This window comes from Colobus angolensis, unplaced genomic scaffold, assembly GCF_000951035.1.
Source record: "Colobus angolensis palliatus isolate OR3802 unplaced genomic scaffold, Cang.pa_1.0 Scaffold27, whole genome shotgun sequence".
NCBI classification, from domain to species: Eukaryota; Metazoa; Chordata; class Mammalia; order Primates; family Cercopithecidae; genus Colobus; species Colobus angolensis.
In genome coordinates this window covers 17,735,232-17,760,070 of record NW_012115932.1, presented here as the reverse complement: position 1 = coordinate 17,760,070, position 24,839 = coordinate 17,735,232, and the positions used below count along the sequence as shown (strand labels likewise).

Genomic DNA, 24,839 nt, shown 5'->3' with positions numbered 1-24,839 from the left:
AAAAAAAAAAAAAACTGATAAAAATGATTGCTGTGATTTTTTCTTTTTTGAGACATGGTCTTACTCTGTCACCTAGGCTGGAGTGCAGTGGTGCAATCTTGGCTTACTGTAGCCTCTAACTCCCAGGCTCAGGTGATCCTCCCACCTCAGCCTCCTGAGTAGCTAAGACTACAAGTGCCTGCCACCACACCCAGCTAATTTTTGTATTTTTTGTAGTGATGGAGTTTCACCATGTTGCCCAGGCTGGCCTCAAACTCCTGGGCTCAAGCAATCCGCCAGCCTCAGCCTCCCAAAGTGCTAGGATTACAGGTGTGGGCCGCCACGCCAGGCCTACTGTGATGTTTTATGTTCCTTTTTCTTCCTAAGTCTCAGAAATCTGCTGTGTCTTTTACCTTCACAGCACCTCTCAATGTGGACTTGCACATTTCAAGTGCTCCATGGTCACATGTGGCCAGTGGCCACCATACTAGACGCAGTGGTTCTGGATGCTGAAGGTGGAGGTGTGGCTACGTGATATACTTTGCCTTGGGTTGGAGACTTGTCCACTTCAGAGCTGAGAATCCAAGCCAGGACTATGCCTATGGGAAGGGGTCTGAGCCGCAGGTGTGGTCCTAGGAAAGGGGAGTCTGCTGCAACAGGTCTGCTCAACCTCTGTGGACATTTGGGCCAGGTCATTCTTTGTTATGGGCAGCTGTCCTGTGCCTTGTAGAATGTTTACAGCATCCCCAGTCCCTGCCCACCAGAGGCCATTAGCAGTCCCTGAATTGTGACAGCCAAAAATGTCCCCAGATGTTGCCAATCTGCACTGCGGATTCTGGACTTGCCAGCTCTCATAATTGCGTGAGCCGATTCCTTAAGGCAAATCTCTTTCGAATACACACACCCCCTATCGGCTCTATTTTTCTGGAGATCCCAGATTAATACAACAGATTTTCGTTAGCTACTTTTTGAAGAAGCAGGAGAAAAATAAATTACGTTTTCTGTAAGTGTCAGGAAGAAAGTGTTTAAAGAAGACAAGTCACAAGCGGAAACAGCATCTGGTAAGGAATCATCTCACGATTAGACACTGGAGATGCTGGAATGCCGGCCAGGGTGGGAGACAGCTTTCAGTAAGAGCAGGTTGAGGCATGGAGTGGGCCAGGCCAGGTCCCAGCTGGGCTGGGTGAGGGGAGGGGCCTGTGGGGAGGTGAAGATCTGAATGTTAGTGCAGTGGTAGCTAGGACCAGCTGGACTTGGCTGCAGATGTGTGGGAGGGCAGAAGATGGAAGCAGAGTCAGTCAGCTCAGCAGCTAGACTGGGCCCTGGGGAACGTGAGCAGGAGCATGTGACGGGAAAGATGAGAAGGTTCTGACAAACAATGCTCAGTTCTTCATGGGCCCCTGCTCGATTGTACTGAGTCGCTGGGCACCTGAGCAAGAACAGGTCCGGTGCGCTGAGGAACGTGGCTCCTGAAATAAAGCGGGCTGGTGGTGGGGGCGGAGGGTCCTGGAAGCTCTAAAGTAGATGAGCTCTCCGAGGAGAAGAGCAGAGAGGCCTGCATGGATGCCTGGGGAACTGCCCCTGGGAAGCAAAGGATAAGAAGCCAGTGAGGGAAAAGAAGAGGCTTGACCAGCAATGCCATGAAGAGCCCACCAAGCAGCAGAGGCTCTTTCTTGAGACCCTTCCTCTGCTCAGGAGCCTATAGGGTGCTGCAAACCGAGTCTGAGCTCCCGCGCACCCCACCATGTGACCTTGGCTGATCGCCTCCCTCAGCCGAAGCTTTTCATCTGTAACTTGTAGGTAGTAATTGCTACCCCGCAGTTACTGCAAAGATCAGATGGGATTATAATTGCTAACCCTGAGGCACTTAATAGATGCTTAATAAACCTCTTAGCCTGTTGGTAGCTGTCTGGTTGTAGCAGGTGTCCCATCCTGACCTGTGTGCAAAGAAGAGCACGCTGGCATCTCCTGCTCTAAGAACACTACTGTCAGGTACTCCCTGGGGGCCGAGTGTGTGCCCTAACTCCCACAGCCTGCTCTGGAGAGACTGCTGTTATTATTCCTACTTGACAGATGAGGAAACTGAGGCTCAGAGACTTACCCAAATGTCCACAGCTGGTAAGTGCTACAGCTGAGTTTCCAATCCAGGCTGCTGGACTTGACAGCCTGCATGACTCTGCTCAGCCACCCTCTGCTATTCTGCCAGCAGACTCTGAGCTCTTTGAGGACAGGGATGGCCTCATTCAGAATCTCACACTGTGCCAGACACAGCAGTCAGGACAAAAACTTGGCAGAGAATTCTGGTAGTGCATTGAGATAGAGCAGGACCAGGCTCCTCCTCTGGGCCTTCGATGCCTCTTCTTTTCACGACAGAGGCTCTGGGGGTCAAATAGTCATTATGCACAGAAAAACAATGATCATCCCGAGGCAGAGAGCACTGCGGTGGATAGATCACAGGCTCTGGAGACAGATGCTGGGGTCTGAATGTTGAACCCATCACGTCCTAATTAGGGTGCTTGGAGCAAATTACCTTACCTCTGTGTGCCCGGTTAGCTCAGATATAGAGCAGATAATGAAAATACCAACAGCCAGGAATGTTGTGCAGGTTAAACAGGATCATATAAGTAAAACCTGCTCCACAGTGAGTGCTGAATAAATGTGACTCATTTGGAGATCAAGTAGGGAAGACTAAAATGAAAGATAACACTTGCCACTTACCAGACATCTGAGATGTTTCCAGTAATTTCTCTGCATTCTTTCCGATAACCCTCACCACCTGCCTGGGAGGCAGGGGTTATTATACCACGTGGCTGACAGATGGGGAAGTTAAGGGTCAGAGATGGCACGGGGTTTCCGAGGTCACACAACTGAATAACAAAGCCAAGACTGCATTTTGTGTTTTGCCTGAGAATGCCACGCCCTCTCCTGCTCTCAACAGCTCCCGGAAGGCTGAGGAGGAACACAGACCTGTTGGCCAGGCTGCATGGTTGAGAACTCACGACTGGAGGGAGAGGAGGTGGGCGGGGGAGCAGAAACTCTCAAGGGTTGGACCTGGGAGAAGAGGTTTAGAAGTGCTCTATGTATGCCATTCTTATCCCAATTTCACAGATGAAGAATGTGAGGCTCGGCCACTTGGAGGGTCCTGCCCAACATCACATGGCCAGTAGGCACCGAGTGAGGATTCAAGCGAGATCTGACTGTGAACTGCCCGAATGTGAGGTCTCGCCTCTGTCCAGGGCACCCTGGAGTAGGAGGAGTGGCAGGTGGATGGGGAGTGGACTGGGGAGGTTACTGTCTTCCTCCCACAAGTATCCAAGGAAGTGCCTAGAGCATTCAGAGGACCAGGATGCTGCTAAGTGGATTTCTGAATCCCTCTTGGATTGTGATAAGCATTAGCTCCCTCCCAGGCGAGGATGGGGGCTCTGGACAGAGCCAGGATACACTAAGCCCATGGACCTGTGGAGAGACCCTGCACACTGATTAGAGCCGCACTCTTCTGTTTCAGTTCTAACCACACTGTTTTCTGCCTGGCATGCCAGTTCCTAGAAGAAGGAGCTCCATCTCTTTCTGTATCCCTGGCAATTCCTATGCCAATGTGTAGTATTTGAATTCACATCACATCCTCTGCTCCACACACTCACCTTTTCGCTCACTATTCCCACACCCTTTGTTTTTCCTCAAAGAATGTGTCCCTACTTGACACCAGGTGTTTATTTACCTATTACTTGATTGTCTACGTCTATCTCCTATGCGACAATGGGAGCTGCAGGCTGAAAGACAGCCTGTCTGTTTTATATGTGATATTCACCTAGGAGGATTCCTGGCACACAGGAGGGGCTCCATAAATACCTGCCGAGTAAATGAATGGATAGTAGGTGCTCAATATGGTTTTCCAAAATCAGTGGTTGAGCAGACACTGTATGTTAGGCAGTTACACATGTTACTGCATTTAATTCTCATGCTCAGCTTTGAAGGGAAGAATTATCTATCTTTTACAGATCGGATGAGAGAAGAGAAGTGACTTCCCCGTGGTCACATGTCGAGTTGGCGACAGAATGGGATTCAAGTCTAGTTCTGCCTGACTTCAAAGCTTATTCCTGTTTGACTTCACCCTGCTGCCTCTAGGATAAAGGGGAGATCAGGAGAGCAGAATACTCGCTTCCCCAGAGGAACATGTGGTCTCATTTTCTGGTTAGGGATAGCTCATAGGATTCATGAAGTGGTCACCAAAGGATAAGGACTAACCAGGTTAACATAAAGAAAACGCCCAGCTGCAACTGTTTAATGAGCAACTTGAAGCTGTGGATAAGGTAACTGACCTCATTGGAAGGCCTGGGAACAGCCCTGCTGCTTTCAGCTTTTGATTTTACAGGGGCTCAGAGTGGTGAGGTGACTTGCCCAAGGCCACATAGCTAGCTCCTAGAAGAGCTATGTGGAGATCTGATCTAGCTCTGCTTGGCTCCAAGAACTGTCCTCTCCCAAGCCGTTTCATGGATGCATTGACAGGTCCTGGGGCCAAACTGCAAAGCCATCTCATAGGCGTCAGGTCTCATCCCACTACCATAGGATTTTGCTGTCAAATCCTTGGCAGCGAATGTCTTCCTTCTTTTCTTTTGACTTTCATTTTAGATTCAGGTTGTACATGTGCAAATTTGTTACCCGGGAATATTGTGTGAAGCTGAGGTTGGGGGTACAAATGATCCTGTCATCCAGGTACTAAACATAGTATACCCAACAGTTGGTTTTTCAGCCCTTGCTCCTCTCCACCCCTTCCCACTCTAGTAGTCCCCAGTGCATAGTGTTCCCATCTTTATGTCCATGAGTAGCCAATGTTTAGCTCCCACTTAAGTGAGAACATGTGGTATTTGGTTTTCCGCTTCTGGGTTAATTTGCCTATAATAACGGCCTCCAGATTCATCCATGTTGCTGCAGAGAACATAATTTTATTCTTTTCTATGGCTGCATAGTATTCCATTGTGTATGTGTAGCATATTTTCTTTATCTAGTCCACTGTTGATGGACACTTAGATTGATTTCTTGTCTTTGCTATTGTGAATAGTTCTGTGATGAACAGGGGAGTGCATGTGCCTTTTTGTTTTCTTTTGGATATTTACCCACTAATGGGGTTGCTAGGTCAAATGGTAATTCTGTCTCAAGCTCTTAGAGAAATCTCCAAACTGCTTTCTACAGTGGCTGAACCAATTTACATTCCTACCAGCAGTGGATAAGCATTCCATTTTCTCCACAGCCTCGTCAGTATTTGTGGGGTTTTGACATTTAATAACAGCCCTTCGAACTGGTGTGAAATGGCGACTTGTTGTGGTTTTGATTTGCACTTCTTTTATGATTAATGATGTGCAGCATTTTTTCATAGTTTTTTTTGGCCACTCATATGTCTTATGGGAAGTGTCTATTCATGTCTTTTGCCCACTTTCTGATATTTGGTTTTTGCTTGTTGAATGGTTTAAGCCCTTTTGTCAAATACCTAGTTTGCAAATATTTCCCCCATTCTATAGGTCGTCTCTTCACTCTGTTGATAGTTTCTTTCGCTGTGCAGAAGCTCCTTAGTTTAATTAGGTTTCATTTGTCAATTGTTGTTTTTGTTGCAATAAATTATTAATTTATTATCATAAATTATTTCCCAAGGCTGATGTCCAGAATGGTGTTTCCCAGGTTTTTTTCCAGGATTCTTTTTTTTTTTTTTTTTTTTTTTTTGAGACGGTCTCACTCTGTCTCCCAGGCTGGAGTGCAGTGGTGCAATCTCAGCTCACTGCAACATCTACCTCCTAAGCTCGTGATCCTCCCACTTCAGCCTCCCAAGTAGCTGGGACCACACACCACCACACTTGGCTAATTTTTTTTTTTTTTAATAGAGGCAGGGTCTCCCTATGTTGCCCAGGTTAGCAAGTGATCCTCCTGCCTTGGCCTCCCAAAGTACTAGGATTACAGATGTGAGTCACTATGCCCAGTGTTTCTAGGGTTCTTAGAGTTTGAGGTCTTATGTTTAAATCTTTAATCCACTCTGAGTTAATTGTTGTATATGGTGAAAGGTAAGAGTCCAGTTTTCTGCTGCATATGGCTAGCCAGCTATCCCAGCATCACTTATTGAATAGGAAGTCCTTTCCCCATTGCTTACTTTTGTCAGCCTTGTCAAAGATCAGATGAATGTAGGTATGAGGCTTTATTTCTGGTCTATGTGCCTGTCTTTGTACCAGTACCATGCTATTTTAGTTTCTGTAGCTTCATAGTATAGTTTGAAGTCAGATAATTTGATGTCCTTGGCATTGTTCTTTTCATTTAGGATTGTTTTGGCTTTGCCTATTTGGGCTCTTTTTTGGTTTCACATGAATTTTAGAATAGTTTTTTTTCTAATTCTGTGAATAATGATGTTGGTAGTTTGATAGGAATAACATTGAATCTGTAGATTGTTTTGGGCAGAATGGCCATTTCAATGACATTGATTCTTCCAATCTATGAGCATGGAATGATTTTTCATTTGTCTTTGTCATCTATGATTTCTTTCAGCAGTGTTTTGTAGAGATCTTTTACCTCCTTGGTTAGCTGTATTCTCAGGTAGTGTGTGTGTGTGTGTGTGTGTGTGTGTGTGTGTGTGTGTATGTGTGTGTGTGTGTACTGTAAATGAAATAAATGCTATTGCATTCTTGATTTGGCTCTGAGCTTGATCATTATTGGTGTATAGAAATGTTACTGATTTTTGTGCATAGATTTTGTATTCTGAAACTTCACTGAAGTCATTTAACAGTTACAGGAGACTTTGGTGGAGTCTTTAGGGTTTTCTAGGTATGGAATCATATGGTCTGTGAAGAGAGATAGCTTGACTTCCCCTTTTCCCTTTTGGATTCCTATTATTTCTTTCTCTTGCCTGATTGTTCTTGGCATCTAATTTCAACTTCAATGTGGATCTTCTCAGGCTTCTCTGAGTTTTAATAAGTGTCTCTAGAAACTGAAACACCTTGGGGGTCTGATCAAATAAACCTCTGAAGAAAATTCCAACATTTGGGCCCAAAGATTGGGTGCAGTTGATAATCATGACCCTGTCTTCCCAACATCACTTCCTTTTCCTGGAACTTACTCTGCCCCACTCCAAACACTATCTTTGGCTGAAGACGCCATGTTTCATATGATCCTGCTCCCTCATTACTGTTGATTGGTCCAATACAAACTAAGCCAATCATGGTATTTCCTACCTTGAGGACAGTTTTGATTGGTCCAATTCAGACCAATCAGGGACTTTCTGTGATGCTGGCATATAAGAAGTGCATGCATTTGTTCTTCCTCCTCAGTTTCTGGCACAGAGTTCCTAAAACCCCTGTAATTTTCCACATGATAGGGGTGACAGGAGCATCTTTTGTTATAATATTTAGTCTTAGTCCCTGGTTCCTGACACATGAGCTTCTAAGACCTTTGGAATCTCCAAAGCAGTAAGAGTGTCTTTTTGTATGCTAATGAACTGGGATCTCTAACCAGCTTCAGGATGGGGCTGGTCACCAGAAAGACCAAGGCAGGACTGGAGGGTTGGAACTTTTAGCCCCACCTTCCAACCTCTGGGAAGGGGAGAGAGGCTGGAGATTGAAGTAATCACCATTGGCCAATAATTTAATCAAGCATGCCTACGTAATGAAACCTCCATAAAATCCCTGGATGATGGGGCTCAGAGGGCTTCCATGTCAGCAAACACGTGGGAGCATTGGGTGGAGTGGGTGCACCTGGAGAGGGCATAAATCTCTGTACCCCTTCCCTCCTACCTTGTCCTACATATGCCTTCCTTCCAGCTGTTCCTGAGTTGTACCGTTTATAGTAACCCAGTAATAATAAGCAAAATGCCTTCCTGAGTTCTGTGCGCTATTGTAGCAAATCATCAACCTGGGGATGGAACCTCTCATGTAGAACAAGTTGGTCGGAAGTATAGGAGGCCCAGGACTTGTGAATGGCATCAGAAGTGGGGGCAGTCTTGTGGGACTGAGCCCTTAACTTGTGGCATCTGATGCTAATTCCAGGTAGATACTGTCAGAATTGAGTTAAATTGTAGGACATCCAGTTGGTATGAGAATATTGGATAATGGGTTGTTGGTGAGGATAAACATTACATGTCTGGTGTAAGAAGTATTCTGTAAGTAGAAACAGCTTGTACTTTCCCTAGGAATTCTTAAGTGGGACCTGAGGGAAGGGGAATGTTTCTCTCTGGTGATAGAATGTGTAAGATGTTCAACTCAAAAATCAAGAGATAACTAATTATCAGAGAGGAATTTGAGAGTTGAGACCGCCTGCCACAAGACCTTTAAATCGTCTCCAACAGATGTCACCTTCCTAACTTCCTTGACTTGGGAAACCAACCATCCTGGGCCACTCAGTCCCTGTGGCATCTACATAGCTCATTATGCATGCCCCTGGAACACAGAGGCAGTCCGGAGCCACGGCTGAGGTGCAACATCTACAATGAGGCTGCTTGGGCAACAGTCCCAGCCCTGTTACCTACGGTGTGTGATGCTAGACAAATCACTCACCTTCTCTGTGCCTCAGCTTCCTTATCTGAAAACAAGAAGGATTATAATGCCTTCTTTCTATAAACTTGTGAACATTAAAAGCGAGAAGATACTAGAAGGTAACCAGTAATAGTAGGTGCTATTATTAATTGCAAACATAGTAAAGTTTCTTTGTCCCTGTGGACACACTCTTTGGTGCCACAGCCTGCTGTTCTAGGGTATTTCTCCATGGAAATGTGGACCACATAGAGGCCAGCCTCACTTTGGCCCCACAATGCCCTCTGAAGGCTCTACCCCCAACCCCTTCCTAGCCCAAGCCTCGCCCAGCTGGGCCTAGCATGGCAAAATCCAGAATTCCTGGCTGAGCCCAGAACCCTCCTATTATCATCTGAAATCCACCCGCAGAGAAGCCCCTCCCACCCAGGCTGCTCCCCTCTCTCCAAGACGCCTGGCACACACATACACCAGCACACATAGCCTCCTGTGCACATGCACATGCATGTAGGCAAACCTCACCCCCTCACAGGCATACTCCTATTTATAGACACAAATTAATGTGTTCAACAGTTATATTCATACCCTTGAATTTAGGCTTCATACTTCCACTCATATGTACCATACTCTCCTTCATTGAGCACATGAGTACAGAATTGTCCATAAATGCAAGTGTCACAGCCACGCACGCATGCACACATGCACGCACTTGTGTGCGCACACATACACACACATACACACACACACACACACCCCTGCAATGATTCTGATATGGGAGAGAAGCTGACTTTCCTTGGGAAGGACTGGTAGCCCAGATTGTGCAAAGTCAGGAGGGCAGGAGGAAGTTAGCCAATGGGCAGTGGGCTGGGTAGGGGAGGATGCCCTGGCGGGAACTGAAAAGTGCTTCAGTGGTGGACAGAGGTGGCTGTTTTCTTAGTTACTCTGAGAGTACCTTTTGCTGAGTGCTCCCTCCTGGCCAGCCCTGTGCTCAGGGGCTTTAGTCAAAAGACCTTCTTGGGGAGGACTTCCCCAGTGTCCCAACATGAGCTTGCAAACCCCACACCTTACCCACACAGAAGCACATGAATGCCCCCTTGCCCTCAGCTTGCCTTTCCCTCCCAGCACTTATCAGCGCTAAAACACTGATGCTGTTACCTTAAAAAGGTTGTTTCCATTGTTCATTCCTTCCCTCTAGAATATACTGCTTCCTAAAAGCGGGGCGGTTTTTTTCTCTCTGATATGTTCCCTCCTTAATTTCCAATACTACAATGCGTGGTTCACAGCAGGCAATCAAGAAACAAGTGGTTTTAGGAATATCTTGTTTCATACTCTGTACGGCGCCCTGAGGTAGGTGCTGTTCAGAGTCTAGTCCTACAGAAAGCAGAGGCTCAGAGAAGGTAAATGACATACCCACAGGCACACAGCTCCCAAGTCACAACCAGGTTTTGACCCAGGCAGGTTAGCTCCAGAACCTGGGCTATCAGTGCCATGGTCTGCCTCACCAGTGTATGAGAACAGGGAAATTCACTACCCTCACCTGGACTCAGTTGCTCATCTGCAAAATTCAGTTCAACGCTATATTCTTTCCTGTTTCATCCAGCCGAGGGGTGGTGTGATTTCATGCTTCACAGGAGTGAAGGACTTTTGATGCTCGCCAAAGCATTTCCAAATAGCTTACCTAATGTCATTCCCACAACCCAGGCTTTCCCAAAGCTTCCTTTTGGTAAGGAAACTTCCTGAGCCTCAGGAAAGTGAATACCTGGCCTGAGGTCCCATCCCCTGCTGGTGGGGGCAAGTCGGGGGGCACACTTGAACAACTGAGTGGCCCCAGGGCCCTGGGATTCGAGAATGGCATAGACTTCTTCCAGCCCCCTCTGTCCAGGGACAAGTTAGGCTTGCTCCCCCAGAGAATTACCAATGCTTGCTACCTTCTCTTCTCTCTCCTCTCTTTCATTCAACTTATTAATAATATCAGTGAATATCAATATCACCTACTAGATGCCAGGCACATCGCTGGCCACTGGGGCTGCAGCTCATCTCTGTTTCCATAAACTTGCATTCCAGGGTAGGTGCAAACAGCCTGATGTGGTGGGTGGGCTGACGGCAGAAATTCAGGGAACCTTAGGGGTACGTGGGTATGGCCCCTAAGGGTCCAGGAAGGCTTCCTCCCTCAAGGAGGAGGTGATGCCTGAACTGAGACTAGCAGATTCGTAGGAATAAACTAAGCGCCAGTTGGGGAGGGTGTCCCTGTGCCAAGGCCCCGAGGTCAGCAAGCCAGGCCATTGGGAGAACTCACCCCACCCACCTATCCGCTCTGGGACTCAACCCTGCACAGCCAGCACCTCTGGAAGCCCCCAACTCATGTCGGAAGGGAGCTCCTTCCAGCACCTTCGAAGGGCTGGCTGCTGCTGGAACTTCTCTGGGCCCTTCCAGCTTCCCTGCTGCCTGGCCTACCTCTTCCATCTCCAGGGAAGCAGGATTCATCCTAGGCCTGATTTATTAGCCTCATCCTGGAGTCATCCCAGATGCTGTCGCTGGTCTCATTTACTGACCTGCCTGAGGGTGGAGGAAGGAAATTCATTAGGCCTGCAGAGCCTATGGCCAGGCCCATCTGTCTGGGCATCTGCCTCCCCTCCCCTCCCGCTCTGTTCTGCTCTCCTCTTCCTTTCTTTCCCCTCCCCTCTTATTCTCCCCCACCGCCGGGTCCCCACCGCACAAAGGAAGGAAGCTCTGTGCCTGAGTCTTTGCTCAGGATTACCAAGGCAGTGACACTACAGAGCCAGGTCCTCAGGGGAGGATCCTGACCAAGGAGGAAGGGAGGCACAGATCTGGAGAAACTCCTCTGCAGCCTCCAGCACTGCACCCTGAGGCTCCCCCAGCCTCCTGCCAGATCCAGGAAACACACATTCTCCATCTGGGGGTTTGGAAACCTTTCTCCCAGGTGCACCAGACCTGCCTGTTTTTATGCAAAAGGCGTCTTCCTGGGCAAGTTGTATGGAAATAAGATCTCCTGAAATAGATTGCCACCTTTAAAGCAGAAGGCAAGAGGCAGCCTCCGAGGCATTTTCATTCCCGACACCAGGCCAGCAAGGCGATGTGAGGGAACAGAGGGCTCAATGCTTTTTATTTTCATATGTTTTAAGGATATAAAAATATATATAAACTTATAATTAGCATATCTGACCCTTGATTACATAAGGTAAACTTGCTTTAAATAAAACTAAAATAGGTACTTATATTTTTAAAAGCAGATCAATTTGAAGAAAAGTGTCAGTATAGTTACAGAAGATATACAGTGGTTGACAAAGACGCTAGAGTTTAGGACACATCCCTCTGAAAGAGTAAGTCAGTGAACGCGTTGCCAAGGTTTAACTTCTTGTGAGATGAAGCAAGCCTTGATTTCAGCAGCGCATCTCACGGAGGGAAGCTGCAACCCCGGGTACCTTGCCAAGCCGTCACCTGCTCCCCTCAGCCTGCAGAACAGAAGCCATCCAAAGCAGATCGCATGTGTGCAGTGACCCCGGAGGTTTAAGCAAACATGGCCTCAGGCCTTGGTAAATGTTTAGCCTTAGTGACTGGCTGGCAGGGGGGTGAGGCCTGAGGCCCTCTGTCCCTGACAGCTGGCACTGTGGGGGCAGGCTGGGGCAGTGAGGGCGGGCAGGGAGGGCCTGGGTCAAGCTCCTCGCCCTGTGCTCATCTTTTCTGACCTAAGGAGAGGCTGACACTCTTGAAGGCTGAAAGAACACACAAAGAGCAGTGTTGTTGCAGCTTCTGTGTTGGTAAGAGCCTGGAGTCTGTCTCTTGCTCTATCAGACACACACACACACACACACACACACACAGCAACCACGGCACCCAGCCACCTCTATATACACGCACACGAAGTCACACAGTTCACATAGTCACAGGTATACATTTAAGTACAGACACACTATTCACACACAAATATATATATAGACACACATGTACAGTCCGTCCAAAATATATGTACATAAAAGCACACCATTACACCTTCATATGTGCACACACACACACACCCAGACTGACTTCATACACACATAGATACAATAGCCACAGCTCACCATCACCTACACACACACACACACACACACACACCCAACTCTAATATAATCAGATAGAGATGTGCATGCAGACATATTTGCCTGTATAGTCAAACACATAGGCAAATAGAGAACGAGACTCCACATGAACAAAGGCAAACCTATACACAAAGACACAGAGCACACTTGTGCATATATCTACAGACCCACCGTGGCACCTATGGGTAAGTGCACACAGGCAAACTCACACACACGAGCATGCACAGGCAGAGAGTACAAATGTACCCTCCCAGGTGTCATAAAGAACAGCCCAGCTTTGGCTTGGGAACGTCACATCAGACATAATAGGATCGGCTGCACCGCGCGTTTCCTTGGCTACCAGCTTCCCAGCCACAGAGGATGCCTCACCCACTACGTCAGCTCCCCCATGCCCCACCTCACAAGAAGGTCAGAAGCTGAGGAGTCATAGGGGGACCTCCCTGCTGTGTCAGAGGTAGATAGGCATGACCAAGATCACATCCAGGCCGTTCCCACCCACCAAGTCTTTGTCATGAGGTTTGTATCAGACACCCTGTCTGCTGCTACAGCACAGAGCCAGCTGGCCTACAAAGACCATTCGGTGTGGTGAAGTCAAGCAGACCTGAGTCCAAGTGCGGCCTCTGCCCTCCACAGCTGTGGATCGTGAGCAAGTCACTTCACCTCTCCGAGTCTCAGTGTCCTCATCTGTAAAGTGGGTGTAATGATAAAACCTAGCTCAAAGAAGAGTGTGAAGATTAAATTAGTCATGCATGTACGGACCACTTAGCACAGCTCCCGTCATGCCATAAACACACTATAAATCAGGCACTTGTGAGAAACACAACACTATTGACATTTTGAGCTGGATAATTTTTCATTGTGGGAAATTAGCAGCTTCCCTGTGCCCTACCTGCTAGATGCCATTAGCACCCCCTTCCGAGTTGTGACAACCAAAAGTGTCTCCACACATTGCCAAGTGTTCCTTGTTGGGGGGGGGGCACAAAAGCTGCCCTGCTGAGAGCCACTGCTACGCATGTTGACTTTTATTATTGTTGTTGGCGTCATCATTGGTAACGCACTGGCTACGAGATGCTCAGAACAAAAAGGGAACCTGAAGCTGGAATGAGGATACACTCCAGGTGGCTCCTGTAGTCATTTCCTGCCTCTCTCCTCCTCCCTCCCCGCTTTCTCCACCTTTGCTCCTGAAGCCACCTCAGGCCACCTCAGGCCAGGCCTGGCCTTGTGAGCCGCTGGAGGGAAGACAGTTGAGGCACCCGCGCATGTTACTGTGGGAGTGGAACTGAAATGGCTTCTCATGGATGGGTATTCTGGCCAGACACAATTCTGTACCTGGAAACTGGGCCTCCTGGGAAGTTAGGATGGACCCCACTTCTGGCAACCCTGGGTGGGGCTGCATGGGGAGGGTGCTGGGGAAATCAGGAGCAAAGAAAGCTCAGGACAGCAAAAGGGCAGAATAAGTGACTTGTTGAAATAACCTGGTCTCATCTATTAAAATACAAAATGCATGTATCTTTTGACAAAGGGATCCCTTACGTGGGAATCTGTCCTATAGAATAGCAATCGTTTATAAGATTTATAAGTACATGGTGTTATTGCTGCACTGTTCATAGTGGCAAAAATCTAAAAGCACCTTTGCATGTCTGTCAGCTGGGGAATAGTTGAATAAATTGTGGGTCGCCCACACAATGGAATATTTTGCACCTGTTAAACAAAGTTTGCTACCTATCCAGTTCTCTGGATTAATGTCCAACACATTATTGTTAAATGAGAAAAACAAGATCAGAGTACTGTAGGATCCCACTTTTTTTGGTAAAAAATCAACTAAGAAGCCCTATTTTTTGTATGTGTCTGAGTATGAGGACGGCTAATATTAGTTGCTGGGAAGACAGGTAGAATGAGATGAATACGGAAAGATTATTTTTCATGTATGTGTGTGTATAAGTGCATAGACCTATGTAATTATCATATGTTTTATGCATTGTTATGAGTGCAAGCTATTTCACTAATTTCTGCAGGGGAATTTAATAAGGAGTTGTTGTTTTTTTTTCTTTGAAAAAGAGTCTTGCTGTCACCCAGGCTGGAGTGCAGTGGTACAAGCTCGGCTCACTGCAACCTCTACCTCCCAGGTTCAAGAGATTCTCGTGCCTCAGCCCGCTGAGTAGCTGGGATTACAGGCACACGCCACCACACCTGGCTAAGTTTTTGTATTTTTCATAGAGACAGGGTTTCACTATGTTGGCCAGGCAGGTCTCGAACTCCTGATCTCAGGTGATCCTCCAGCCTCAGCCTCCCATAGTGCTAGGATTACAGGTGTGAGCAACCGTGCCTGGCCAAGGAGTGTTTTTAAATGAAAAGGAAAGAACTCATTCCTGAACTGATCTCCCACGCTGAGGTTTTAAAGCATGGTGGGTGACTCCTTCATTCGTAAATTTGTTCAGCAATTCTATCTTGAGAATCTGCTATGTGGTGGGCACAGCTCTGGGCACAGTTAACACGACAGGTAAAAAGATGCATCCCTACCCCAAAGCACTCATCTTCTGGTGGAAACGCAGAGAACAGAGGAGCACATCCATGTATGAGGCATTGGGAGGTCATGTTTGCAAGAAAAACAGAGCAGGGTGAGGTCCGGCCATGAGTGGTGGCCTGTCTTTTGGACAGGGTGGTCAGAGAAGGTCTTGGGCACAGACCTGAATAGACTGAGGGACACAGGAGCCTGGGGAAGGAAGATCCAAGGAAGGGTGACCCTGCAGAGGACCTCTGAGGGTGAATGTGCAGAGGCAGAATGTGCCTGAAATGCTGAGCGACCAGGAGGTCAGTGCAGGAGCTGGTGTTATTTCAGTGCAGGAGCTGGTGTTATTTCAGTGCAGGAGCTGGTGTTATTTCGGCACAGGAAGGACTTTGAATGTCCTTCCAGGGGATTTGTCTTAGAAAAACAGGTTTCATCATTCCTGGACTTGTTCAAGACTATGGTCAGCCCAGGCTGTATCCTGGAGGGTCTGAACAGAGGTTCAGCAGAGGTCCTGGAGAGCTCCAGACAGGAACTGAAGGTGCTGAGCAAGACCCTGATCATTCGTGCGAATGAAAGCCATAGTGGGGTACCCCAGAGGTTTAAGCAAACATGGTTTAAACCTCTGCAGAAATTAACGAGGTCATGTACACTCATAACAATGCATAAAATATATGAGGATTACATAGACCTATGCACTTATCCACACACATATATGAAAAGTAATCTTTCCGTATTCGTCTCATTCTACCTTTCTTCCCAGTTGGATGTGGTAGAACAGTCACTGCTGGTGGGAGAATCCCTGTGGAGCAAGTCCTTTGGGAACAGTTGGCGTTTCCTAGTTAAGCTGAACATGCACACACACTGGGATCTACCACTGCTCTGCTAAGTGTGTCCCCTCCAGGAACTGTAACATTCCAGTGCCAGGAGATACACACAGCCTGCGCACAGCAAGACCATTCACGATAGCAAAAGCAGGAACAGCCCAAATGTCTACAGAGAGTGGAATGTGTGAGAAAACAGGGCTACCTTCCTCCAGGGCAGGACAATGCAGCAGTGACAACGAATAAATGGCTGCTGCAGGCATGGGCGTGGGTGAATCCCAGATCCTCATGCGAATCCAGGAAGCAAGTCACAGAGCACAGAGAGTATGATTCCATTTGCACAAAGTCCAAAACCAGGCAAAATAGCTAGACCTTGTTTAGAAATCCATAAATAGGTCATAGAAGTATATAGAGAAACAAGAGAGTAATGAACACAAAATTTGTTAAAAAGGTGTTGTAGACTGTAATTTTTTAGGTGAAAATAGTTGATATTTGACTGTATGACTCATTTAAACAGAAGCCAAAAGGTATGAATGTCTTTGACTTACTTTGTTGTTGTTAAGTAGATGATGATGGTGAAATTGTCAGTGGATGACGTTAATCCTTCTCTCTCCGCCATTTTCCATAGGATTGTAGGTTTAAAGCAAGGGAGTGTTCCATGGGATTTTCCATGGGATTGTAAGTTTAAAGCAAAAAAGTCAATACTGATGATGCCTTGAAATAAGCTATACAATTATACCCATTTCAGAGATGAGTAGAATGGGGCTCAAAGAGGTGACGGCACTTACTCGAGGTTACCCGGGATTCAAATCCACGCTGGTAGGACTGCAAAGCCAGAAAGAACTTGGCGTATTTGAGGAACTGAAAAGAGGGCAGGGTGGCAGAAGCACAGTGTGTGAGGGATAGCAGAAGGATTTGTAGGTCATGGAGGGAAGCCTGCACATTACTAATGGTGCCCTAGGGAGTCACTGCAAGGTTTTTAAGCACAGGAGGGACAGGGCCAGAGCTGCATTGTATAAAAACTTCTCTAGCTGCTGTGTCACAAATAGATTGGAAAGAGGCAAGGGGAAGGAGGAGAGCAGCAGAGCAGTCATGGCCGGGACAGTGCAGAGGAGAGAAGATGACACAGCCGTCAGACATTTTGGGGCGAGTCACAGAATTTGGCAATGGACTGAATTTGAGACTTGAGGTAAAAGAAGAGATCAAGAATAACACCAGGTTTTTGACTTCAGCAGTTGAGTAGAAAGAGGCGACATTTGAAATAACTGATGGAACAGCAGTCAGAGGGGACACAGGCCTGGGTGCTCTCAGAGTGGCACATTTTAATGCAAATGGCCTTCTGGTTTCTGTTCCAGTCCCCGCACTTGAGGAAGGAACAGCCACTGAGCTGTATGAACAGCCACCCCTGCCCTCCAACAGAGGCTGTGTTCTTGGCAGTCTTCATGCACCTCACTTTTCTCTTGGGCTGAGTTCTTTCCTCTGCTCTTCTGCCAACTGATGCCTAGTGGGACAGTCCAGGCCTGTCTGAAGCCTTGGGGGAGACTCCTGCTGCATCTGATGTTGTTAATTCCTCTGGCCTTTTGCTAGGTCCTCTATGCCTCTAGCTTTTACAAGGTCAAAGAGAACCCTAAAAAATCTATACTGGCCCATGAGCTACAAAAAGTAACTGTTTGGATCTCTTAGAAGTTGGGTGGTAGCATGAAGAGCAATGGAACACACTCCCCTTTCCTGGAGCATTGCCTGAATTATTTAATAAGCTGCTTTCACTGGAGACAATACAGTGCCTAAGCCAAAGGCCTTTGAAGTCAGACGGGTGCGGGTTGGAATCCAGCCTTTGCCACATCAATAGCTGTGTAATCTTGGGCAAGGGTAACACAGGGTCTGGCAGGTAGGAGGGCCTCAATCAACAGAAGGTGGTAGTGATTTGGGAATATTGCAAAAGAAGAGAATTTTGGCTGGAAGAGCCAAGATCTTCCCACCATTGTATAGATGGAGGAACGGAGGCCTGGAAACATTGCAGGGTTTGCACATTAGAGGTGGAACTCTACCAGGAGTAAACGCCACAACTGACTCCCAGCCCTGTTCTCCCTCCAGACCCCTTGGGGAAAAGCCGCAGACATGAGTGTAGGCAGCAGGACCTGTGTGACATGTGTTTTCAGTTGATTGCAAGGTTGCTGGGGAACAGAGGGACCCACTGCAGTGCCACAGGCTGGATGGTTTTGTTTTTTTCACACAGGGTGAAATCTGAACTAGCTGCTACTATTTACATATCAGGAGGTTTCCTGAAAGAATCAAAATTTCTGAATTTTTTTGAAAACTCAGAAAACATGATCACCCAGCCCTGTATTCCTACAGGGTGGCAGCAGTGGGAGCTGACCTGCTGCTGTGCCCTTGTGGATCTGTGCTCTCCAGTTTGCCACAGTCCCTCCTTATTGTCTCCTGGACGCTAATAGCCTGGTGTCACCTGCAGCTGGCCATGATGCTTGAGCTATTGTGTTTTGAATATGTGGCCCACTTCCCTCATTTGCGTGACCTGCTCTGTCCACAGAGACATGCACTTGTGATTGTGGTGCTACAGTGTCTCCTTAAAAAAAAGTTTTAGAACATAAAGATATGTACATGCTCCAATCCATTGCTATCCTATTAGCTATTGTTGTGGAACCCTGAGTCATTTCTCTCAAAATTCTCCTGGCAAATATGTTCCCTCTGAACTCTTCCTCCCCACATCCATTTGGAAATAGAAACTCCTGCCCACGGCTGTAGTGGTCCCTTTCTCTGCATCCCCCACTATTCCTCTTCTTTCGGATCTTGCCAAGGGTTATGGTCTGCAGTTGTCCATACCTTTTCCTTTCCCCACCCTAACCCCCTCGCCTGCTCACGGGGCGTCTCCCTCCCTCCACATCGTGGAAACCTGGCCCTGTGCCCTGCCTCCCTGCAGCTCTGCATGGCTGGCCCTCCTTTCTGCATCTGGTGGGCAAGAGGAACCCAAAACAGACATTTACAGGGAGCAGGGGATGGGGACAGGTCTGGTTTCTTAAGTTTCTTGGAGCAGGAATGTCAGTCGCCAACCCTGTACCCTTACGATTTGCTCTGGACAGTGGCGTAATAAATCTGTACTTGCCTCCCTTTCACTTTAAGAGATGAATAAACAAGAATGTCTTGTCTGAGATGTTTGTGGCCTTCCCTCTTTGACTTCCTATTCTACTGCCCCTGTTTAGACCTGCATCACTTGCTAACTTGCCATGGCCTCCCATCCAGCCTTCCTGCTTCCAACTCACCCCCTCTTGTCCCTCTTCCACCCTGCCTCAAGCTTGATCAGACCTCCCCTCTGCGTGAATCCCATCAAGAGCTCCCTATCGCCTTCAGAGGGAAGCCCAGGCCCTTGCCCAACCAGGCAGGGCTCACCTAACTTCCCAGCCTCACTGCTCATTTCTCCCCGCCAGCACTGGCACTCAGGCCCAGAAGCCAGGAAGCTCTCACTCGGCTTTTCTCCTTGCCCGCATTTTTTTTTTCTTTATCAGAAAAACTTCTCTCATCAGGATGGAGTTGGGGAGGGGGCCACTCCCACCGATCCTTCAGGAATCAGTTTAAACACCACCTCTTCCCCACCCTTTGTCTGACTGCCTGTCTCCACCAAAGCATTTAGATTGTTTTGTTTCTCCTCTGTCACACCTCTGCTGTGGCCTGCCTGGTTGCACAATTTACAGATCTGTCTCCCCCAGACTCTGAGTCCTCAGACAGAGACCCTCTGGCTCATCTCTGTGTCCTCAGAACATGGCCCAGGATCTGGCATGAGGACAGCCTAATACAAGCTTGAGGAATTGAGTGACACAGTACTGAATTTCAGCAAAGACATAGAAAGGTTGTTCATAAAAAACTGTCCTTGGGTTTTTTGAAAATATGTTTCCTGCTTCATAGAAGCAAGGACCATTCTTCAAGAAGATGACCATGGGCCTCTCTCTGCCCTTGTCAGCCACAAGGTCCTCTCTGTTCCTTTCACAGGAATAGGTCCTTCTGTCAAGGGGCACAGGATCCTTACTGCAAGATGTGAGTTACCACTGACCATTTTCTGGGTCTTGATCTTGTGACTCCAAATGGATGGTAAGCTCCTTAAAGGAAAGCCTATGATATTCATTCAACCATCCATCCATCCCTTCATCCACCCAACCATTCATGCATCTGACCATCATCCATCCATCCATCCCTCTATCCATCTTCCATCTATCTGTCCACCCATCCTTTCGACCATTTATCCATTCAACCACCCATCTATTCATCCAACCACTCGTCTATTCATCCCTCTGACCATCCAACCATCCATCGATTTGTCCAATTATTTTATCAAGCATCTAAGCTGCACCACACACCCTAATGGGTGTTGGAGAGAAAATGGAGAGTAAAATCAGATGGGACCTCTGACCTCAGTGTAGCTAACTATCAGTCCGGTGGAGGAGACACGTAAACTGACAATTACAAATAAATATAACGTGTCAACTGTGACAAGTGCCGTGAGGGAGAAATCAACAGTTCTGCGAAAGCCTGTGTGGTCCTGGTGTGAGAAGCAGGATGGGCCCAGCATGGCAACAGCAGCAAGACCACAGGGGAGTGTGGTGCAGACGGGCAGGTGTGCAGAGCATACAGGCCATGTCCGCCAGCCCTCTCTTTGTGCATTAGCAACAGTCACACAGGGCTTGTGTTTGGGCAGAGTATACCACTGGTCTTGCATCCCAAATGTCTCTTTGTTTACTCATTTATACAAACATGCTCAATAATATTTATGCATTTTTACTATGATATCATTTTCTTATATAACACAAAGTATCTATTTATATATCATATATGTATATATATTATAATACACAGATGCAAACACACAAGCACACATGCACAGAACTTCTTGACAGTCGGTCCCGCATAAGGTAGTCCACTGAAGTGCAGTCATCACCATCATCAGACCTCATGATTATATAACTAGAGCACCTTATATTTTTATATTTTATTATGTATTTAATAATCACATAACTCTGTAGTGAATGCCAATTAATTAAGACAATTACATGCCTTCTCTCTGCTCCTCACAACATCCTCCCTAGATAGGTTTTGTTTCCCCATTTCAAAGATGTAGAGACTGAGTCAGGTGCGGTGGCTCACGCCTGTAATCCCAGCACTTTGGCAGGATGAGGCAGGTGGATCACAGGAGGTCAGGAGTTTGAGACCAGCCTTGCCAACATGACAAAACCCTGTCTCCACTGAAAATACCAGAATTAGCTGGGCCTGGTGGCACGTGCTTGTAATCCCAGCTACTTGGGAGGCTGAGGCAGGAGAATTGCTTGAACCTGGGAGGTGGAGGTTGTAGTGAGCCAAGATCATGCCACTGCACTCCAGCCTTGGTGACAGAGCAAGACTCTGTTACAAAAAAAAAAAAAAAAAAAGATGTGGACACTGAGGCTCTGAGATATGAAGTCACTTGCCCAGGTCACACAACCAGAAGCTGGGGAAGGCAGCGCTGGAGCTAGGTCTGTGTGATACCTTCTCCACCCATCCTGCCCCCTCTCCAGCATTTTAGGATCCAAAGGGAGCTGAGAGAGTGCTCAGACAGCTGGCTGTGTTAGGAGCTACCTGTGGCTGCTGAAGAAGAGTTTGCCTCTATTTAAAGAAAGAGCCATTCAAGGAATGAGGACCATGACCTTGGCTGCACTGACCAGCTGGGCTCTGGGGACTCAGTGAGGCTGCCCAGACACCAACAGGCCCTGCACAATAGATCCACTGACCCAGCAGTCAGAGGAGACCCTAGGGGTCACTGACCCTTGACTAAGGAGAAGGAGTGCAGACCTGCGACCCCCTTTTCCCATGGACCACCCAGGGAGGCTGAGAGGGGACTCTGAGCTCAGATGGACAACCTCAGAGCCACTGGGAATTTGCCTGAGGCCACTGGGGTCAGGGTTAAATCCATATGCAACCAGCGCGGGCTGCTGTGCATCTGCCATTTTCTAGGCTCTGTCACATGCATCTTTCTGCCAAATCTCATGGTGATCCTTCAAGAATAGTACTATTAATATCCCCATTGACAGAGGGAGAAAGGGAGGCTCAGAGAGGTTAAGTGTCTCATTGAAGCTCACACAGCTTCTAAGCAATAGAACTTTACTCAGTACTCAGTACAGGTTAACATCCATCCATTCACTTATTCATTCACTCTATAACCATTTGCAGCACAGCTACCATATGTCAGGCTGTGTTCTAGGTGCTTAAAATACGCAGATGAGCAAAACAGGCAAAACCCTTCCCTCAGGGCATTACCATTTGAGTGTTACCATGCCAGGGCTGATACAGTTGCTATTGAAACAAACAAAATAAGACCCAGTTCTTGCCTCTGGGGAGTAGGTAGTCTAGTGGAGGAGGCACATACACAGAAAATTTCAAAGTACTGTGGAAATTTTAGGGTACTTTGATAGGGGTTAGCAGAGGGGATGTGAGAATATAGGGTGGACATCAGGGAAGGCTTCCTGGAAGAGGTTTTTGCCTGAAATGAGCCCGGAAGGATCACTTAGGGACCGAAAAGTCATTCCATGTAGAATTCACGGTGGGTGATAGAGCCTCAACCCAGTCTCTTTTGCATGCTGAGCACTGAGACCCAGACACAGGTGCTCAGGCCTGACTTATTCTCCCAGGTATAGCTTGAGCAAAGACACCGAAGCAGAAAGCAGATTTTTGGTTCCATGAACTCTACATCTGGCTACATACAAGGGGTGAAGAGGAACAGGGAGAGACATGGTTGAAAAGAACGGGCTTGGACTTCAGGATGCAGGAAAACGAGCGAATGCCATTTATAGTTACAAAGATAACTCTGCCGGGGCGCCAAACAGAGACTGAAATGGAGTGGGTGAGGATGGAGGCTGGGAGGAGATGGCTGCAGAGGTCCCAGCAATGACAGTGGTTGTGGGAAGGGGCAACCCCAAATCTTTTGCTTCCAACTGCAAATCCAGTGCTTTTTTAAAAAAAAAAAAATTTTTTTTAATAATTTCTTTATTTTTGAGATGGAGTCTCGCTCTGTCACCCAAGCCAGAGTGCAGTGGCACAATCTCAGCTCATGCCACCTCTGCCTCCCGGGTTCAAGTGATTCTCCTGCCTCAGCATCCCAAGTAGCTGGGATTACAGACGCACGCCACCATGCCTGGCTAATTTTTTATATTTTTGGTAGAGATGGGGTTTCACCATGTTGGCCAGGCTGGTCTCAAACTCCTGACCTCAAGTGATCCAGCCACCTCGGCGTCCCAAAGTGCTGGGATGACAGGTGTGAGTCACCATGCCCAGCCTTATTTTTTTTTTCATTTATATTTGCAGAGGCAAAATGATCCTTGGTCATTTAAAAAAAGGAAATAGAAAGTCAAAACAAAAATGCCTGTATCTGATGGGAAAGATAAGCCCAATGTTCTTTTTTAAAAAAAGCCTTTATTATGAAATATTTCAACTGAACATATGCAGTTTATATTGTTATAAAGCATAACAAGCAATCAAACATCTTTGAACCTACAACTCCATGTAAGAACTAGAACCTGCCAAAGCCATCGGAGCTGAGGTGAGAGGCGCTCTGGTGCCCTTCCCTGACTCCACGCCACCCCCAAGCCCTGACCACCTGACTACCCTGGAATTTCATTTTTGTCTCACTCCCTTGCTTTGCTTTATGTCTTTACCAAATGTGAATGTGTCCCTAAACAATACAATGCTTGATTTGCTTGTGTTTCAAAGCTTTATTAAAAACATAACTTTGACCCTTCTGCTACTTGCAATTTGAAATTTGATATTATGAGTCTCAGCCTCATCGGTGTTGACGCATGTGGCTGACACTAATTCACTCTCACCAGTACTGTGCTCTGTGGCATGCATGTACCCCTGCTGGTGTATCCATTCTCCTGTTGGTGGGCCTTTGGGTGGTATTAGTTTCTGGTCGTCTCCATGGTGTTGTTCTCTTGCAGGCCTCCAGGACACACGTGCATGAGTTCCTCTAGGAAACCACGGTGTACAACTGCTGGATTGCAGGCCCAGGGTTCTTTCCACTTCTCTATCCTCCCAAGTAGGGTCCAACTGGCCCCAAAACAGCCTTAGTGCTACCATGCTTGGAGCGCTGGGAGGGGCATCCCAGGACAGACAGACTCAGGCCAGCCACCCTGCCCCAGGCATTTCCCAGGACTCCTCAGGCACCTAGCGGCCCCTCATCAGTGAGCAATACCAGAAATCTGCCAGCTGGCTACTAACTAGATCACAAGAGAGTATTGCTCTCTCCCTCAGTTCGTTCCATTTCCTCAGCGCTTGGGCCCAGTAAAGCTCTGTTCACAGGCCACAAGACCCAAGGGAGATGGAAATCAGCTCACAGATGCTGAGCTGACTGCACACCAGGCAGCGTGCAAAGCACCTTACACATATAACTCACTTAATCCTCATCCCTGACTCACGAGGTAGGCACTATTATTAACCCCACTTTACAGATAAGAAACTGAGGCGCAGGAAGCTGAGAATTTTGCCCAGAACAACATGCACAACTTCAAATCTGGACATCCTGGCTGCTCTGCTCCTACTACTCTGCTACCCCATCTCTCAAGAGGGGAAAACGACTAGCTCCTTGCCCAATCCTGAAGTTGTCAGCATTCTTTTACTTGCAAGGAAAACAAATGGAATTTGAATGAATATATGTAGAAAGACAGACTTATTAGCAGACAAAAATAAATAGAGAAAAGACAGGTTAGAAGCAGACCTCAGGGCCCACTGGGTCCAGGGAGGCAAAAGCACCTCTCCTTCTCCGTCTTCCTCCTCCGTGTCTCTCTTGGTGCAGTCTTCATTCTTTCCTATTGCAAAAGGTCCTCCTCCCCTGGGCAGGTAGGTGGCTGCCTGCAACTCTCACCTCACCTTCTCACAGATATGCCTATTTCTATTTTAT

General features: G+C 47.4%; 1 long non-coding RNA gene across 1 annotated transcript in view; it reads left to right on the top strand.

The window, feature by feature from the left end:
- The window catches only part of LOC105515859, a 38,138-nt gene extending 13,971 nt beyond the window's left edge, over positions 1–24,167 (top strand). Inside the window, exons 2-3 of the long non-coding RNA XR_001002402.1 lie at positions 19,910–20,008; positions 23,881–24,167. This is a non-coding gene — a long non-coding RNA (uncharacterized LOC105515859). The remainder of the gene's footprint in view (positions 1–19,909; positions 20,009–23,880) is intronic.
- Positions 24,168–24,839: the final 672 nt, after the last annotated feature.